This window comes from Mauremys mutica, chromosome 9 (assembly GCF_020497125.1).
Source record: "Mauremys mutica isolate MM-2020 ecotype Southern chromosome 9, ASM2049712v1, whole genome shotgun sequence".
Lineage (NCBI taxonomy): Eukaryota > Metazoa > Chordata > Testudines > Geoemydidae > Mauremys > Mauremys mutica.
This window is the reverse complement of record NC_059080.1, coordinates 84,545,335-84,566,716: the sequence shown is the minus strand read 5'-3', so window position 1 is coordinate 84,566,716 and position 21,382 is coordinate 84,545,335.

The window sequence follows — 21,382 nt, the reverse complement described above, 5'->3', positions numbered from 1 at the left end:
GTTAATGTTATTAAAAGGGAAGTGGAAGGGAGATAGGAAATATTTCAGGGTTTGAACCAATCCTTAAACTAGTAGGAATTAGGAGGAGACTTTCAAGGGGGGCAAATTACACTTACTCTTTCTACTGTGGGGTTTCTTGCACTTTCCTGGGAAACATCTGGTCCTGGCCACTGTCAGATAGGATACTGGACTGTAAGAACCATGGGTGGATTCAATATGGTAGTGGCCATGTTCCTATGAACAATGAGGTTGATAATTGCTTTGTCCCAGCACGGTGTCTATACGAGTTACTTATTTGAGACTTTCTAGGTGGAGGGGAGGAAGCAAAATGACAACATTTTAAGAGCACAGCAGAGCAGGAACTATAAGTGAGAAATGTAGAGACTGATCAAAAGTAAAGGCTGAGAAGAATTCACGGTTCCCAAATTATAGCAAGAAAGTGAGGGGACTGCTAGGGTAGACTTTTCATACTGGTTTCTGAAAGTGAAGGAAGCATGGGGGCCTAACAGCCAATTATGGTTTCATATTTAAAAATAGATTGAGGAAGAATCCAGGTAACTGGAACCAACTTGGCAGGATGATCTTTTGCAAGCACCAGGAAGCCAATCCTCTCTGTCTCCCTCCCACATCCCTCAAGATCGTCCTGTGGTGCAACCCAGCCACCTTGTTCCTTCTCCCTGGACACTACAATCTAGCTGTCTAGCACAGGCAGCTGCTGCCGTCACCGCATTTCTCAAACTCTACTTTTCTTTTGTTTTGTAACCTCATCCATCTCTACTACTCCATGGTTCTGACCACACCCTTTTTCTGCATCACAGCATCTATCCTATTCCTCCTTCCCTCTCCTGGTGACCATCACCCTCTACAGTTCCCATCAGCTCTACCTCCTCCTCTTCATCCTGATCTCTCCCTTCCTCCCAGCAGCACAAATCCAGATCCCATAGCCACATCCTTCTCTGCCACCTTCTGCGCCACCTCTGGTGACATATGCCTCAATCCTGACCCTCCCTCCATCCTGAACCATCTCCAACTCACACCCCTCCACCTTTCCCCTACCACTATTCCTAACCTCATGCTCATGCCCATCCCGCTCATCCTCCCTCACCCTTCCCTGCTGTCTCTGGAACACCCCTCCATCTCTTTAAAAAAAAAATCACAGCCACACACACACCCTCTTCATATCTGACTCCTCCAGCTCCTGGCTCTCACAGAGACCTGGATTCCTTCATCAGACACTGCATCTGCAGTTGCCTCCTCTTATTCAGGCCTCTCCTTCTCTTCCATCCCTGGATCAGACCATGAGGGTTGAGGGGCGGTTAGGCTTCTCCTCTCCCATTCCTGCGGCTTCTTTCCCTGTCCCTTTCTCTCCTCTTTTAAATAACTCAGAACCCTAATCTTCACTTGTCTCCATCTCCAAATTGCTGCCATCTACCAGCCACCCACCTATTCCCAGCAGCCTTCCTCTCCCTTCCTCTTGTTACCATTCAGGTTCAATCTTATTTAGTAATTAAAGAGACCTTAGGTACCCAAACTTGATTGGTATTTATGAAATAATTATTAGCACATAACAGACATATATGTTATTGAAGCTTGCAGCCGATGACAAGTATGACAGACTGATGACAGTGCTGTCTAGTTTGACTCATTGCCCACAATTGGACCTTATGATTGGTATCTTGTTTACAGATTCATTTTAGCTTGTTTCCTCATCTCATATATAAACATATTTTTCACACATTTGATAAACTTCCAACTGAAAGATCAGCATCTGGCATTTATTGTTTGTACTATTTATATATAAATGTAAATTTCCAATAAATACATTAAATTTGTCAACTTAACATTCATAAGTGTTGTGGTTAGTATATTCCTTGAAAAACCATATACTAAGTGACACAGGGCACCATGGTAAAGTTATTTTATATCTTTTGCAAACAGGCATTTTTCCCTTCCTACAGTAGTCTAACAGCATTCTCAAAGCACCTTGGGATCTTGGTGTACTTAGCAGGTCTTAGGCCTAAAAGAAGTTCTCACCGGTCTATACTCTCCTCACATATCATCTGTGACCTCAGCTTCCGTGTTGATGACCCATCCGACCCCTTAGCTGCATTTTTCCTCACCCACATGTTTTAAGATGTCCTGCAGCCCTGGTTCAGCTCTCCCACTGTCCTTGGGCCCTCACCAAGCACTGCACTTTCTCTGACCTCTGTTGCCAAGTTCTTCCTCTCTGACCTTCACCAGGTATCTTTCACCACCACCCACGCACACACACTTAAATGCACCCTGTAACTCAGCCTGTGACTTTCAGTCCACCAACACAGATGACTTTGTCTGCTCTCAGCCTTCTCCATGTTTCACTCTCCTACACCCTTGACACTTTTACCCGTCTTGCCAGGGCTGACTCCAGTTTTTTTGCCGCCCCAAGCGGCGAATCGGTAAAAAAACAAAACAAAAACAAAACAAAAAAGATAAAGCCAATCGGCGGCACTTCGACAGCAGCTCAATCGCGCCGCTTCATTCTTCGGCGGCAATTCAGCGGCGGGTCCTTCGCTCCCTCTCTTCCTCTTCAGCGGCACTTCGGCGGCAGCTCAAAGAGGAAGAGAGAGACTGAGGGACCCTCCGCCGAATTGCCGCCAAAGACCTGGATGTGCCACCCCTTTCCATTGGCCACCCCAAGCACCTGCTTCCTTCACTGGTGCCTGGATCTGGCCCTGCGTCTTGCCCATTGTAAGGTCTGTTCTGCCAACTGCCAGCTCTGGATCACTCCCTATATCCACTTCCTCCACTTTTGCCCTTACCCTGTGGAACATCTACAGCAGAAATCCTGTGACCAGGCTGACTTCCTCCACTATAAATTTGCTCTCTCCTCTTTCATTTCTACCATCTTCCTACCTGAAGTACTCTACTTCTGCAACTTAATTGAATCCCATATTTATAACACCAGCTGCCTTCTCACCAACTCCGAGGAGTGAATCAAACCCTCCCCACCTCCTTTCTCTGCACAGGATCTTGCCAAGTGAAAAATGGCTAAGTACATTACCTTCCCTCTCCCAAGTTTTCTCTCCCCTCTTCTCCTCCTAAAATTCTTTCCTGCTTCTCCTGTCACAGACAGGAGTTTCTCATCTGCTCTCCTCTTCTAACCCCTCTATATGCTCCAGTGATTCCATCCCATCTTGTGATCTCCCTCATGCCTACACTCATACCCTTCCTTACTCTTCTCAACCTCTCATTCTCCTGTGGCTTTTACAACTCACAATACAAGCATGCTTTAATCTTTCAATCTAAAACAAAAACCACCCTTCAGCCCACTTGACTCTCCAACTACTCCACCTTCCTATTCCCCTTTCGCCTCTAAGCTCACTGAACACAGTCTACAATTGCTGTCTGAAGTTCCTCTCCTCCAGTTCCAACCTAGACCTTCTCCAATCTAGCTTTTTCTCATTGCACGCTACTAAAACTACTCTTGCCAAAGTCTCTAATGACCTCTTCACTAAAGCTTTATATAGCTCACAAAAGATAATAAAGATGGAGGTGCAGTCATTGTGTCTCCTTGGGAAAGCTGCTGGGAGGGATTAATGTTATTTCAGAGGTAAAAAAAACAAACAACAGAGTGATAAATGATAAAAATATTATTTGCAAATGGCTTCAGCTGGATGCCTGATATCCCTGCACAACAGGATAAGGATAATGTCATGGCAGAAAGCAATCAATCATAACTGTATCCTGACACTGACAGTGTTTGGCAAGAGAGTGAGAATTGAGGAAGTGAAAGAAACAGTCACCTGTTTTTCAGCAATGTCATCCTTTACATTTAAATACAGGAAGAGGGAAACAAAAGAAAAAGAGAACTCCGCCTCAGATGGAGTCTATTGCATGAAGGCACCACCGTTTACAGAAGCTTGAAATGTCAGTGTCAGGAAGTAAAATAATCAGGAAGAGCATAACACAACATTGTGACAAGTTTCTTCTGTGAAACAATAAAAAGCCTGTACAATAGAAGGCAAAATCTTGGAAAGGAAGTGTCAAGTTGAGAAATGTTTTGACATAAAAGATAATACACAAATAAAAGGTAGGGATACTTGGGGAGAAGTAGCAATTGAAAGGAAAACAATTTATATGTAACAGAAGCTTCTGTACCATTCAAAGCATGAAGTGGGATGGGTAAACTCTTGCTGATACGTGAAGAGCAAAAATGCACTGAAATTTACCAATGTTAAGCACCAGGTCTGAATTATTCTTAAACTGTCCCAACTTTCATTTCAACTCTGTATAAATGTCCTTTAAAAAATGGCTGTTTAATTTCTCTAAGAAAAAAAAAATCACACTGAGCGGTAGAAATCACTCTCTATCATTAAAACTCACCTACCATAATAGAAACTGTGGAAGAGCTGCCACAAATGTGAAAGTAGTCCTGAAAATAATAATTTAAGCCTTTATCCTGCAAACACGCAGAGCTCCGTGTGATTACTCACACACTTATGTCACCACTCCCATGAATAAAGGAACCCAAATGCATAAATTTTTACAGGCTTGAGGACCTTCGCATACAAATGGTGGAGTCTAAATGGAGAGTGGAGTATTGCTTGACAGAACATGAAATTCAGATTCATATGAAAATGATCAATTATTACATTACATTAAAACATTAACCAAAATTAAATAAAGCCTCTTAAAAGTTTACTTATATGTATGTTTTAGTAGATTACTGGGGTGTCTATATACAGGCCATTGCAAATGTGACTCAGCTAAATCCTCACCAGCTATTGCTTTGATCCAGCTCATTTCTATATCACCATCGGATATTCACTATTGGCTCAGTCCAGTAGGCAGTAGGTATATATAGGCAGATACCCAGTATAACAATGACTGCTGCTTCTCCTGTTACACTGGGTTGCACAGAAGTTGCTCTTTCCTACTAAAACCCTGCACAGTCTGTGGCAGTTATGGTTTGGGTCGCAGGAAAAAGGGACATGTTAGGCCTTAAAGGGGCTGTCTCAGGGCTCCATGATTTCACATCCTAGATTTTCAAAACAGCTATGCAGAAGTTATGTGGGTGTGCGGAGTCATCTCTTGGCTAAAACTAACAAATGGAGTCCTGCCTCCCTATTTTGTGCAGTGGAACTGAGCCAGTGCTGCTGTGAAAAGGCCCTCAGCACCCTTAGAGGAATGGACCTGGTTTTACCTCCAGCATCAAATTTTGCTCCCAGTTAGGTCTGACACAAAACCCGTTCAAATCACTGGAAAGACTTCCACATCCAACAGGCTTTGGATTAGGCCCTTACAATGGTGTAAATGTGGAGTAACTCCTATTAAATCATTTGAGCTACACCCAGGTAACTAGAGCCCTGCGCAAATACAAATTTATAGCCATGGATGCAGATATCTGCAGCTATAAATTGGTATCAGCAGAATCACAGGGCTCTCCCAGGAACCACAGTGGCAAAAGTAGAAGAACATGGGGCCATGGCTCCCAGATTTATATCCGTGGATATCCGCATCCACAGATATAAATTTGTATCTGCACAGGGCTCTACAGGTAATAGAGCAGAATTTGAACATAAGAATGGCCATACTGGGGTCACACCAAAGGTCCATCTAGCCCAGTATCCTGTCTACCAACAGTGGCTAATGCCAGGTGCTTCAGAGGGGATGAATAGAGCAGGTAATCATCAAGTAATCCACCCCCTGTTGCCCATTCCCAGCTTCTGGCAAACAGAGGCTAGGGACACCACCTCTGCCCAGCCTGGCTAATAGCCACTGATGGACCTATCCCTCCATGAATTTATCTAGTTCTTTTTTTAACCCTGTTATAGTCTTGGTCCTCACAACATCCTGTGACAAGGAGTTCCACAGGTTGACTGTGCATTGTTTTAAACCTGCTGCCTATTAATTTCATTAGGATCTAAATAACTCATTCCTAGGTACAGAACTGCAGTTTTTAGTTCTACTGTTTTTCTGCAGAATATGTGGTGAAGTTACAGAGATGCTTCTTTACTTTCCTAGCAGAAAGAGAAAAGGTTTTATTTATTTTGATTAATAAAGACTTGTTTGGATAATGGCGTTTGTAGCACTTGCAAATTTGAAACTGCTGTAAATCTCCAAAGTTCCCCTCCTTTAAGTCTTTAAAAGCTCCAGGAGATTTTCAGTCACTTTAGATCTTGGGTAATATGATTCGCCATAAATCCCAGTACAGCTAGGAAGCATTAAACACATTTGGTCTGCTAAAAATTTCCCGTAAATGGCCAGCTACCATGTTTTCCACTATAGAAACTCCACTCATATCTGTTGTCAATTTCATAGGGGTGGCTGGCCTTCATGATGTTATAAAGTGTTCTTGAGCATTACAAAAGCAAAAATCATAATTTTCTGCAGGTATCATTTCCTCTGCCCAACTAAGCTTTTAATGTTTTCAGTAATGCTGATTTATTGGGATTGCTTAGGGAGGCAGTGCTCAGAAGCAGCTTTACTCATAAAATCTCAGTGACAGAGAATAACTTTTACATCTTTCAAACTGTCCATTGTGAAAGATTTTTTTCATTACAATGACAGTGCTTAGAAATTTTCAGAGTAATATGGAATGATAACTCCCTCGAGACTCAGGCTGTGTCTGGTTAGGAACCAGTGAATTTGGCCATGTTCTTCAAGACTGATGAAATATTCTTGATCATGTAGTACAGAAACTAAGTAACTTGCCTGTTTCTCTGCTTGAATTTAGAACAGGGGTGGGCAAACTTTTTGGCCTGAGGGCCACATCTGGATATGGAAATTGTATGGCAGGCCATGAATGCTCAGGAAATTGAGGGAAGGGGTGCGGTTGGGGGTGAGGGCTCCAGCTGGGTGTATGGGCTCTGGGGTAGGGCTGGGGATGAAGAGTTTGGGGTGCAGGAGGATGCTCCAGGCTGAGACAAAGGGGTTCGGAGGGTGGGAGGAAGATCCGGGCTCGGGGGAAGTGATGGCTCTGACTGGGGGTGTGGGCTCCGGGGTGGAGCCGGGGATGAGGGGTTTGGGGTATAGGAGGGTGCTCTGGGCTGGGACGGAGGGGTTCAGAGGGCAGGAGGGAGGGGGATCAGGGCTGGAGCAGGAGGCTGGAGGGAAATGAGGGCTCCGACTCAGGGTTCAAGCTCTGGGGTGGGACTGGGGATGAGGGGTTTGGGGTATAGGAGGGTGCTCTGGGCTGGGACGGAGGGGTTCAGAAGGAGGGAGGGGGATCAGGACTGGGTTTGGGGCATGGGGGGGTGAGGGCTCCAGCTTGGGGTGCAGGCTCTGGGATGGGACTGGGGATGAGGGTTTGGGGTACAGGAGGGTGCTTTGAGCTGGGATTGAGGGGTTCAGAGGGTAGCAGGGGACTCAGGGCTAGGGCAGGGCTTAGGGCACTGGAGCACTGCCCCGTCCACAGGTGCTGCCCCTGCAGCTCCCATTGGCCATGGTTCCCAGCCAATGGGAGCTGCAGAGATGTGGCTTGGGCAGGGGCAGCATGCGTATCCCCCTGGCTGCACCTATGCATAGGAGCTGGAGTGAGGACATGCCAGCTGCTTCTCAGGAGCCACGCAGAGCGGGGCAAGCCCCCGACCCTGCTGCCCGGCTGGAGCTCCAGGACCAGATTAAAAGGGCTGACAGATGTGGCCCCGCAGGTTGTAGTTTGCCCACCACTGATTTAGAACATATTGGTAGTGAAATCCTGGCCCCATTGCAATCAAGGGCAAAACTGCTGTTAATGTCAATGAGTCCACTATTTCACCCTAGAATTTTATCTGAACTGGGATGTCTAAGAAAACTCTAGCTGCAACCACACAAGTAGTGAATGCTATTAAGGATCATAAGTGTAATAAACAATTTTCAAACTAAAAAATAGTATGGGCCATTGCTTTATAGACAGAAGTCCCACTGGATTTCATTGAGGACTTCTGCTTTGAAAAATTACAGTTCAATATGGCTTTATATCTGGGAAAAGGGAGTACAATAGGGCAGTAAAATTTTAAGACATTTCCTCAATCAGTGTGACCTGCTGCCTAAGGGTTAAATTCATGATTTTCTGCAGAAAGATTGCAGAGGTAAGAGAGCACCATTCCTTTCAGAATTCTTAGTCTTCACACTTAAGTATTATGTGGGACGTCCTGTCTTCTGAGATGTTAGAACCTTATGGAAAAAGCAGAGGAATAGAAGAATAAACCCATGCAAAGAGAGAAGGTCCTCTGGCACCTGCCCTGAAGTATGTGCAAGTGAGATGACCAGGAGCTTGTTCAGGGTCCTTTCCCTTTGCTCTGTATGGTTGCTAAATATGTGCACAACACTCATTTCAGTATGTGTACATCCTAGAGTTTATGCTACTTGGAGCATAACACCTCGTTGAGCAATAAGAGGTGCCATTATCAAGGATGACATGTGACATCCATTACTACTGGCAGAAAAGCAACAGTTAACATATCACAGAGTGAGATTGTCTAATAGACCCCTTTCAGTAGCCTGGCAGATCTCATGAACCACTTTAGACTTTGGATAGGACTTCTGATGCGACTATCAATAGCTTAAAAATCTGCTAATATAGGCATGCATGTACTCATCATGGTAACTCCAATCATCCTCTTGTCAACTTGTGAATCATGACCTAATCCTGAAGAGGATTTGAGACAAGCTTAATTCATATAGTGTGTATGAAATTGCTTTTAATAATTAAGGGTGACGCCAATATAGCTGAGCTGCAAATAGGAAAACATGCAGTCTAAACATTAATGTTAGGTAGGCTTGTCAATAAGCTAAGGCTTAGTGAGGCTTATAATAGCGTAACAGTTATAACTTTCTTAGTATTAGTGGTATAAGAGTTAGCATAAGCAGTTTGACCTACAGTTATAAGATTTAGCAATAAATGCTTTTTTGTAATAAACAAGTTAATGATAAAAGAACAAAGCTAATGGAGGTTTTGAGGATTTTTTAGTCTGTGTAACCCTGAAGTTAACCTCATTAAATATATTAATATTATAATATTAATAATTATATTTTTCTCTTCTGCATCTGTGCCCAGCCCCTTGCCTGGTTTCTCATGCTCCATCCCATAAGGCAGCTATTGTTTTACATGCTATGTTTTAGAATTGCCATGTCAAATTTCAACAATCAATATTTGAAAGGTCACTTCAAGCTCTCTCCTACCTCTGTTGTCCCAGACATATCCCCTCATTAGTGTACTTTTGTCAGGCAACCACGACAACTCCTTGAACTAGCCACAGCTTTTTCAGAAAAAGTTTAAATTGTCAAGAACACGCTCACCAGGAAAAAATTACTACTTGTTTTTTCTTCAAATGTTTTAGAGAAAAGCACTCATGAAGATTATTCATTTCTGATGTTACAGATAACCAAATGAATGTGCAGTGGTCACCATTGAAAAGTCAACATTTACTAGTGACTACCATCCCACAATACTTAAGATACCACAGTTATTCCCTTTTGAAGGAACAGGGAAATAACTGGCATCTCAGCTACCACAGCTTGATAAATTAAATGTTGATTTGTTCAATGGCAAGCACTGCACATACTTCGGGACTAGTCAGGAGCACTACTCTGAGCCTTTGCTGTTGAGTAAGGGGAGCAAAAAAAACCCTTACTTCACTGCACAGGCTACCCACCACATAAGATGCTGCACAGTAGGAGAATAGATGCTGCTGTTTAGCTGCTCCACTTCCTTCTATGCAAGTGGATAAAGAGAAGGTGGAGCAAAGGCTTCGCTCCCCATTCATCAGCCACTGCAACTGAGCTACCATGGAGGGAGAAATAACCTATGCCAGCAAAAGAGCTGGAGCAGCTTGCTTCCTTCATTGGGCAAGGAGGAAGCTCTGACCCTTACTCCAACTGGATCATAAAGTTGAAATCCAGCCCTTACAGCACTGGATCCAAAGCCCATTAAAGACCCTGAGAGAATCCATTCACTTCAAAAGGCTTTGGATCAAGTGCTATAAGAATTAATGTACTGTCTGTCAGTAGCACACATGGTTGAGAGGACACATCTAGTGGGGTTCCAAAGGGGTCTGTCCTCCATCCAGTGCTCTTCAATATTTTCATCAGTGACTTGGATAATGGAGTGAAGAGTATGCTTATAAAATTTGCAGATGATGCCAACCTGGGAGGAATGGCAAGTACGCTGAAGGACAGGATCACAATTCAAAATTACCTTGACAAACTGGAAAACTGGTCTGAAATCAATAAAATGAAATTCAATAAAGACATGAACACAGCACTACAATTAGGAAGGAAAAATCAACTGCACACAAATACAAAAAAGGGAATAACTGGGTGGGCAGCAGCACTTCACAAAAAGATCTGGGAGTCAAAAACTGAATATGAACTAACAGTGTGATATAGTTGCAAAAAAGGCTAATATAATTTTGGGGTGTATTAACAGAACTGACTTATCTAAGTCAAGGGAGATAATTGTCCCACTCTATTTGGCACTGGTGAGGCCTCAGCCTACTGTGTGAAGTTCTGGTGCCATGCTTTAAGAAAGATGTGGCCACATCAAAGCAGCAAAAAATGCTAAAACGTTTAGTAAACCTGACCTATGAGGAAAGGTTAAAAAACTGGATATGTTTAGTTCTGAACGAAGAAGACAGAGGGGACACCTGATAGCATTCTTCAACTATGTTAAGCACAGTGATCAAATGTTCTCCATGTCCACTAGCGGTAGAACAAGAAGTAATGGGATTAATTTCCAGCAAGGAAGATTTGGGTTAGGGAAAACTTTATAACTATGGGGATTGTTAAGCACTGGAATAGGCTTCCAAGGGAGACTGTGGAGTCCCTGTCAGAGATTTTAAACAGGCTAGACAAACACCTATCAGGAATTGTCTAGGTATACTTGGTCCTGCCTCAGCACTGGGAGTTGGATGAGATGATCTCTTGAGGTCCCTTCCAGCCCTACATTTCTAGGATTCTATGGCAGCACTGCATATGTAGAATTAAATGTCTAAACTGTATTCATTCCATGCAACCTGCCTCAGAACAATCCTCCATGTCTTTTGGCCCAGAATAATCTCAAACCAAGATGTATTGACGCAGTGCAGCCAAGAGGATCTGTGCACCATCATTGCCAGGAGGCATTGGAGATGGATCAGTCATGTGCTTCAGACAGAAACTGATTCCATCACCAGAGTAGCAATAAGATGGACACCTGAAGGCAAGCAAAAATGAGGCCACTCGAAAACATGGCGAAGAGCTGTGGAAACCGAGCTGAAAAACCTAGGGCACAGCTGGGGAACCATTGAAAGACTTGCCAGAAACAGACAGCAGTGGAGGAGCTTTGTCACTGCCCTAAACGCCAGAGGCGTAATAGGAACATGATGATAATGATGAAGGCAAAGCATAAAAGCTACATTTCAAAAGTGCTAATAGAATCAAGAACCAAGTATCTGCTAGTAGGAAGTCCATTTTCTTGAGCAGACTGAATGAAATAAATCAATTTCAATTATACATTATATTGTTCCAGGTCAATGGACAGCAGCCTGTAAAGATTTCATTCCTGTCTCTGAGGCCACTCATGTAACACAAGAAATTAATAGAACTGTAGACTGTACTACCTTCTAACAATCTTACTCAAAAGACTTGGTCATCTTTTCTTTGGTCATTCAAATCCTAGATTAAACGCAGAGAGTATATTACTGAAACATGACTGATAATAAATTAACGAAAAAGTCAAATTCAAAGCTATGAGTGCACACAGGTCAACTGCTGGGCAGGCACAGAGCCCCACTGAAGTCAGTGAGACTCCACAAGGGTGCAGTAGTCGATCCACACACAGTCAATTGCAGAATTGGGGTTTAATATTGTAGTACTGGTCTGTGGTCTGATCCCGCTCCTGATGGAGTCCAAAAGAAAAAAAAAAAAAAAAAGATCAGTGGGGTCAAAAATTGTCCTTCCTTTGAAATAGTTCATCCCCTCCCTGGATGCTGCTTAATCATCCCTGCCAATGCTCTCTTATTTCGGGGCTCATAATGCACCTGTCACAAAAAGTGTTTTTGAGGGCGGGGGGGAATCTCAGGTAGGAAAGTTTCATTTTCCCTCCTTGCATTCTCACACACTGCTCATTGTGCTACATTATCAACATATGCCATAGATTTTTGCAGGAATAAAGTATATATATTTTCAACATTTAATATAAAGTTATCTTGCCAACTTATCAGAGCCTCACCACCACTCCTTGGAAGCACGTGAATCCTGAGTAGATGGTATTTATCACAGGCTAAGAGGGAAAGTTTTATGGCAGCCCCTTGTAAAAACAGCTGGCAGCATATCACTGATCAAAGCAGAGAGTGCAGTTTTTCCAGAAAGTTAAAGATAGCATACAACGGCAGTGCTGTTGCATTCTTCCATTTCCTATGTTTGTTATATAGTGAATGACATCCAGCCAGCTAGTTTGGATTGTTCACAGTGTTGAATTGAGAACACAGAGTCAGTAAACAGTGAAGACAGCATTTTTAAAAATACTCCATGCAATGTTTTAACATGACAGTGGAATGTTTATAACAGAAGAGACCACCAATAATATAACTTATTTAAATTCATCTTACACATTTAGGGCAGGTCTACACTAAGAATGGGGGTCGAACTAGGGTACGCAAATTCAGCTACGTGAATAGCGTAGCTGAATTCGAACTACCCTAGTTCGAACTACGTACCCGTCCAGACGCCGCGGAACCGAACTCCGCGGCTCCAAGGTCGACTCTGCTAACTCCAGCTGCCGAGGTGGAGTACCGGAGTTCGAACTAGCGCTTCCGGAGTTCGAACTATCGCGTCTAGATCAGACGCGATAGTTCGAACTCCGGAAAGTCGAACTCACCGCGTCGACCCGCGCGGTAAGTGTAGACTAGCCCTTAGATAAATATTCCAAAGCTGTACAATCTGCACTGCTATATTTAAACTCCTAATGTTGGGAGTTAAATTTACTAAGGATGGCTTCCCAAATCCCAATCTGTATACCGTAAAGACTCTTACTCAGATTCTTTAGTGCATTCTGACAATGGTTAAACTCTAAAGAAAAAGCCTGCAATACTGAATATGTAGCATATTGAATATGACACATACCATTTTATCTTGATGAGACATGTGAAACTCCTGTGAACTGCTTTGAAAATGCACCCTTTGTTTTTTCAAATAGTATTTCGTGCCCCCCCTCCTTTTTTTTTTGTATTCAGTAAGTGTAGCTACAACTGATAGAGTATTTGACTACTTTTCACACAGATCGCAAATGAAATCCATGTGAATCAATCCCATTAAACTTAAAGGCGAGTGCGCTGTTGCACCTATCTGACAGATTTATTATCCAAAACCTAGATGACTAGGTTTTACATCTAGATGTAAAATTGAAGTAACAATTGAATTGTAACTAATGGTTACAGAGCACAGATTGCCTGTGTTGAGAGCAGAAAGAATACTATGCAAGTGCTATGACAGGTTTTGTTTGGTATTTAACAAGTTAAAATTGAACTTGTCCCAGAATGAGGTGTGTTACTAACAGAGCTGTGCAAGTAACTGGTTTTTTGATTCAGCCTAAAATATACATGTAGTGAGTACCCCATCTCAGGTCAACTCAAAATGAAATTTTTGGCAAAATGAAAAACCTGAAAAGTTTTCATTTCAGAAATGTTTAATTCCACCCATGTTTCATTTCATTTGAAGCTTTATTCAGAAAAAAAATAAAATTGAAGTAAAATTAAAAACAAACCCACAAATCACTTTGAATCAAAGTTTAAATATTTTGTTTTGAAAATGTCTAAATAAAATCTTTCAGCAATTTTGAAATTATTTTTCCCCAACCAAAATGACTCAGTAAACTCACCAAGTTTGTGAAGTGTTTTGGTTGACCCAGATCTAAAAATAAAAGTTTTGGCCAGCTCCAGTCTCTACTGAAGTAATGAATCTACACCCTTTACACCTATGTTGAATTTCACCCTTACATCAGATAGAAAGCATGGATGAAATATCTTATTTTTATTCTAACATCATCTAAGGGCTAGTCTACACTTATCTGCCGGGTCGACGCGGTGAGTTCGACTTCTCGGAGTTCGAACTATCGCGTCTGATCTAGACGCGATAGTTCGAACTCTGGAAGCGCCGCGGTCGACTCCGGTACTCCACCACTGCAAAAGGCGGTGGCGGAGTCGACCTTGGAGCTGCGGACTTCGATCCCGCAGCGTCTGGACGGGTGAGTAGTTCGAACTAGGGTACTTCGAGTTCAGCTACGCTATTCACGTAGCTGAACTTGCGTACCCTAGTTCAACCCCCGCCCTTAGTGTAGACCTGCCCTTAGCTATCTTCCTATACACATTAGAGCTTCGATTTGCTTATCAGTCATTTCAGTTTGCTGGTTGTCACACTTTTGCATTCTCCATGCATTTTGATCTGTACATGAAATTCAAGCAAAACACAAAATACTCAGATGAATCCTCCCAAGGGTCAAATGGTCTCCAGCAAAAACCTAACTCACTTGGGGACAAAAGGTTCACTCAAAACATGGCTCAGATTTGCCCAGAAGATCAGTGAAACACATTATCTAGGTTAGTTTGTAGTAGTTTCAGTTTCCAAGAATTTTCATATATGATACCCTATCATAAGTTGTTTGACATTTGAAAGTCAGTGATTAAGTACTGTAAAACCACTACAGAAGGGATGAACAAAACTCAGTCATGGTAGTAGAGGTGGTCTTTAGCTAAAGGTCAAATTAAATTGTACTGCAGATATTTTAAAATGCTGCTTATTGGAAGTAATCCTTTGATCTGTTTTCACTCTATTTTGCTTGATTTACTTTCATTGCTCACTGATGTTAATAATGTTCTTATCTTTCCATATATGCTCACATTCTTTATTTCTTACTCTCTCATAACAGGGCATTATATTGCTCTTACTCAGTTATGTATTGGAATCTGTTTTCATTTTATAGATTATGAAAAAATAAAGAAAAATGCATATTTGGTTTTACAAGAAATTTTATTTGGAGTAGAAAACAAGATGCTCACCTCCTCACACTCTATTTTATTTTTCAGTACATTTTAGAAACATTTATATTAGAGATTTCTAATGCAGGAGTAATATCAATATTGTAGAATAATGTGCTATTAACTGTGCTTTTGATAGTGTTTAAGAATTCATTACACTTTAGTACTGAGGCATAATGAGAAAATTGTTCTGTAAGTGTAAGTGAAGAGGTGCATTAGACTGAAGGACAGTATAACACTAATATGAAAATAACTTGGTTCTGTGTACTAGGAACTAAGGGACAGATTTTTTTAAGATAGTTAGGCATCTAACTCCTATTAACATATACTAATGCAGGGGTGGACAAACTACAGCCCAGGTGCCGCATCCAGGCCTCCAGACATTTTAATCCGGCCCTCAACCACCAGCGGGGAGCAAGCTCAGGGGCTTGTTCCGCGTGGTTCCTGGAAGCAGCGGCATGTCCCTCCTCCAGCTCCTACACACAGGGGCATCCAGAGGGCTCCGCATGCTGCCCCCGCCCCAAGCTCCGCCCCTGCAGCCAATAGGAGCTGCAGGGACGGCACCTGTGGACTGAGCAGTGCACATAGCTTCCTGGCTGCACCTCCGTGTAGGAGCTGGAGGGGGTTATGTAACTGCTCCTGGGAGCTGCTTGAGGTAAGCGCCACCCAGAGCCTGCACCCCGACCCCTTCCCATACCCCAACCCCCTATCCCAGCCCTGAAGCCCCTCCTGCCCTCAAACCCCTCGGTCCCAGCCCAGAGCACCCTCCTGCACCCCCAACCCCCAATTTTGTGAGCATTCATGACCTGCCATACAATTTCCATACCCAGATGTGGCCCTCAAACCAAAAAGTTTGCCCACCCCTGTATTAATGGCATATAAACGAGTTAGCACACAAGTCTACTGGTTGAACTAGCTAGACTCAATACTGCTATAGGGCCTGATTTTACCATTTTACTCACAGTCAGTAATACTTTATTCTGGGAAGAATCCCATTGATTTCTTGTGATGCTAAGTTCTACTTTTATGTGGATTGGCTACATATATATATACATACATTATACATATATATACATACATATATATATATTTCTAAACTTAGAACAAATATATATATATATATATATATATATATTTGTTCTAAGTTTAGAAATTTTTTGTAATATACCCAGATCCCTTCTTAATTAAAGCCAATATCCAAAAGGAATACAGTCCTAGTCATTGGGAAAAGAGATGAAAGCAAACAATCAGCTGAAAACTGAGTTCCAGAACAAGGTATTGGACTTTCAGAGGAGACTTCATGTGTTCTAAACTCTGTGGCTGACATATGTACAGTGCTAACACCAACACCTTGGGTGTCAGAAAAGGATCAGTTCGTAAGTTCTCCCAGAAGCGCAGTCAGGACGACAACATCCATTTGATTCCACATCCCAGTGTCTTCAGAACTCGCTCATTCCCCTGTGCAGTCCTAGGCTTCATTCTTCTCTCTATTACGCTGGTCTAAAGTAGGAGTCATTCCAATGCAAGCAATGGAGTCAAACCCACCCATGTAAAATTGGTGTGAAAGGTGAATGAAGCCCACAGGCACTCTCTACAATCTTCTATTTCCTGAATTCTACATCCCAAACACCGGATGTTTTATAGCCTCTACAGGCTAATGGCACTGTCCTCCTGGCAGGCTGACTTATTTCAAGTCCTCTTTCCCAGATCATTCTGTTTCTCCTTCACATGGCAGAGAAGGTTCTCTCTAGGGCCAAATCCTGTAAAAAAGTTTTGAGCACTCTAGTCTCAATCCAGCAAAGTCTAAAACGTGTGCTTAATTTTAAACATGGAGGAGTTCCCCCTGACTCTAACAGGGCTATTCACATGCTTAACTTTAATCATGTACTCACATGCTCAGCTGGATCAGGACCAGTCTGCTCAGCACTTTATTCCTGATTGAGCCCTTATTCGGGTATGTTTAAACCAAGACAAAAATCAGAGAGAGATAAAAGGAAACTCTCCTCAAATCATTCTAAATGAACAACAGTGGAAGTTGGTGCTGGCAACTATATACCTCCCCAACACATCAGACCCCATTTCTGATTTCCCAAATACAACCAACAAACTAACAATCTGAAGCTCTTCATCCACTCCCGATAAATCATTTCTACTCTTCCAATAGCCTCTCTGCTATGGCCCTTATCCCACTGCTCCCCTGCTCCTTCTGAAAAAGATCACCACTGCTCCTGCCGTCCCTTATTAGGTCATAGACATACACTCCCCAAATCCCTCTTTCAACCCCCTTTGCCCTTTGACAGTCCCATACTTCTTTCCTCTTCAGTCACAGGTCCCTCCCTGAAGTCATAGGCTCGCCAGCTCTTCTGCCTCAGCTAGGGTGACCAGATGTCTCAATAAAATCAGGGGCATCCAGGGGGACCGTCCCAATATTTGGGTTGTTGTCCCGCCTCCCGACCAATTTTTTTTTGCTCCGCCGGTGGGCCCCCCCCATGTGTTCCAATATTTTCCTCATCTCATCTGGTCACCCTAGCCTCAGCTTCTGCACCTATGGGCCTCTGTTGCTGCTCCTGTGTGTGTTGGAGTGGAGAATTCTGCTTTCATTAGAGGGAGGAGCTCTCCTAGAAGCTAGTGATCCATCAGTCCTTTCTCCCCAAACTGCATGCTGCTGCAGTGAAGAACAAGAATCTGTCAGCCCCTTCTCTGAATTATCCCCTATACTCATGCCATTGTGCTCCTTGAAACACTGGCAACAAAGAGTTTTTATGCATCCAAAGAGGGATGTCATAAGTGGCATTCAGCCCATTAACCCCTCATTTCCAGCCAACGTTGGTCAACAAACATATGTTTATACAAGAAACAGGAGATTCGGCTAACATTTTCACTAACCCAAATCAAAATTACTCTGCACCATCTAGCATTAGAACCAAGCTTGTAGAGCTTTAACAGCAATCATTCCAATGCATTAGTATACTAGAAAGACAGACATAGGTCGTGTGGAGAATTTATCTGCCTTTAGCATATGCATTTCTGTGGCCAAATTGACAGCTTCAGGCAACAATCCATTCAGACTAATTAGACATTGAAATCACAGACAAGACAAATGGAGAACTTTGTAATTTACCTAGATGCCTTTTTGGAAAAACATAAAGCAAAGAAGTTGTTGAAAAGCCATTTGGTGAGGTTGGCAAATAAGCTGAAGGCTCATTAGGTCTGCGAGGAGAAGAGAAAATTAGTTTTTCAAAATGGCTTCCAGAGATTCTTCAAATGAGCGTTTGAAGTTTTAGCATTTATGGAAAAAAAGAGACAATTTGAGACTGCACTTGACTTACCACTAGATCTAACAGAATGGATTTTATTGCCAGAGGACAATTTTTTTTAAGAACAAAAGGTTGCCCTTTAAAACAACAATAATACTGTTGAACACACACTCGGCCAAGTTTGCAGACAGTCTATGATCTTACAAGACTTCCCAAGACTAGTGTATCCAAGAATCTCCCTAACTATGAAGTACATCCCCTGCCCCTCTCTCACCTCTAGTGAGCAGGGACTGGGCTCTGTATGTTTTAATGGGGGCGGAGGGGAGAGAGAAGGTGGTTTGCATTTTTTAAATGTACATATGGGATTATTTTGGGAAGGTTAGGCCAAAGTTTCCAGCACCAACTTCAACTCTGTTCCCACATCCCTACAGCTGAAGGCCCACAACAGAAACTTAAGCTTGTCTTGCTGTGCAGATGAATCCCAACAATACTGTTTTCATCTGCAGGAGGATATAATCTGCACTCATCTTTCTTACCTTTATTCAGGACAGAAGGTTTCCACTACAGACTGGGGGGGCGTTATGGTGGATTAAGGCAAGTCCTTGCATCTTGGGAATTCTGATCTCCTGCCCCAAATTTGTCAGGAGGCAATGCATAGCTGATTGCCTTTGCAAAGAGCTGTAGTCATAATGAGCAGACAAAAAAGATGTGCTGGATGCATCTTGATCCTCTCACATTGTCATGTGATTTGGTGGCTGACTAGAGGGAAGGCAAAAGGCAGAGAGAAGCAGGCAGTTGCTTGCTGCCTGAGTTGCAAGGAGACTGTCAAGCAGTGGCTGCAAACTCACAGGCTTCCCCCTCCCATACACGAGGAATAGGGGAGTAGTAATGTGGAATACACTAGAACCTGATAACAGCTTGTGTAGAATGGATTGGGTATCAATGGTTCCCTGGACTCTACCTGGAAGGTCCCTTATTCATATCAGGAAGGCTGGAATAGGAAAAGTACAAGAAAGTTTCCAGTATATATAACAGATTGGACTAGGTAAATTGGGCATTCCCATAGGTCCTGGATACAGGCAAATGTTGGCCCTTTACTAAACACAGAATCATACAACTGGAAGAGACCTCAAGAGTTCATCTAGTCCAGTCCCCTGCACTCAAGACAGGACTATGTATTATCTAGACCATCCCTGACAGGTGTTTGTCCAACCTGCTCTTAAAAATCCCCAATGATGGAGATTCCACCACCTCCCTAGGCAATTTATTTCAGTGCTTAACCACTCTGACAGTTAGGAAGTTTTTCCTAATGTCCAACCTAAACCGCCCTTGCTGCAATTTAAGCCCATTGATTCTTGTCCTGTCCTCAGAGGTTAAGAACAACAATTTTTCTCCCTCCTCCTTGTACGATAGTGTAGTCTCTGGCCCATTTGTAGTATGTAGCTGAATGTTCCTCCAGTGTGTAGTTTTGGTAGGAATAATATGGGTCTCTGGCCAATATTGAAAATGTGTTTCAGGGAGTGAAGGATGGATATTTAAAAACCCACTATTTTTCCTGTGTGTCAACATCAAAAACCCATGATTTTTAGAAAAATCATCAGGACAAAATTTATAAGCCCAGGTTTACAACTGAAAGGACACACACAAAAAAGGCATCTTAGCCAGATCCTGATGCCCATCTCAGTCCACTTCCCACAGTAGTAGAACCACTGTTCCTCCTCACCTTGGGTCCTGCACTAAGGGTAACTCCGTTTATAATGATGTTAGTAGGTTGAAAAGTTCATTTATCATTTACCACAGCTCTCGTGAAGTTATAAACATGGAAACCAAAGGAGCTCATTTTATAATTACTCAAAACCCTTCCTCTCCAATTTGATGAAAATAGTCCTGTGCACTATTTCATATTGGATATTATAGTATAAAACAAGCTTAACATTTCTTACAGTAAACTCTGAATTATGAGTAGACAAAACTAGAATAATTAAAAAAAAAGATACACAATTTTTTCCAAAATCTCGGAATGTGAAAATAGCTTTTTTGATTAACCTCACACTATCCCGAATGAACTCTTTTCTTCATAGAGATACACCACCCAGCAGAAATCCTGGGTGAAAAAAAGATTTTTCAGCAAATGAGGGAGCTCAGAATTGGAGCTTTCAATGGAAACTTGGGCCAACCCTAACAATGGAGACACAAGTTAGGCTTATGGGATGAAGACAGGCTGAGTTTTTAATTATGGCTCAGTCAAAAGTTGGCATACATAGTTCAAGACTCTTGCTTCTCAAACGTAGATTCCAGCACACATAAACAGATGTTTGGGTTTATCATTTTAAGAGCTGTTTCAATAAAGGAAGAGGGGAGGGAAATCAAAGCAGCAATGCTATACTCTGCATTTTTTTTTATCTTGTCTGCAGACTATCTACCCACCCCAACACTCTATTAAAGTTTGTGAAGGGCAATTATTTTTAAAGGGCATCTGATAAATACATCTGGTCAAACCTTTCATTTTAAATAATGTATTTATTAGTTTGAGACCTTTACTCGGTTTCAGAATTGGCCACAAATAAGTCATGTGATTATCAGTCAATGTGATATATTCTGTTAATATATTTGGTCCTATGGGCTATTCCAGACTGTTCTTAGCCAGGCTGATTCTCAATTCGTGTGATTGGTCACCTAACTCATCTGGCCTAGTCATGCAGTTTATATACCCACAGAAATCTGACAATTTAAATTTGCTTGTGTACCCATGTATTCACTGGTGAATGGATTAACAAAAGTTTACAGGAAGGGGATGCAAAGCCCCCCATATGTGTACAAGGGATGATATAGTGTCATAAAATTTGGGCCCCTTTAGAAAATGTTGGGGCTCATTCAGAGCATGAGGTGTGAATAAGCTCAACTTTCTAATCCTGCCTTAATCCATTGGTCAGAAAACCCAAGTAGTTAGAAAGTCGAAGTCCATTCTGGAATGTCAATTGCTTTGTGTATTGGAGTAGCTGCCGACTAATTATCAAGTATCAAACACACAGACAGGGGTAACTACGAGATTGGAAACAATCGCTCCTCTTTATTAACATGGATTCAGGGACATATAGAACAAACAGGCCTTTGTCAATGACTTCTTCAGTTTATGGGCCAGTTTTGGGC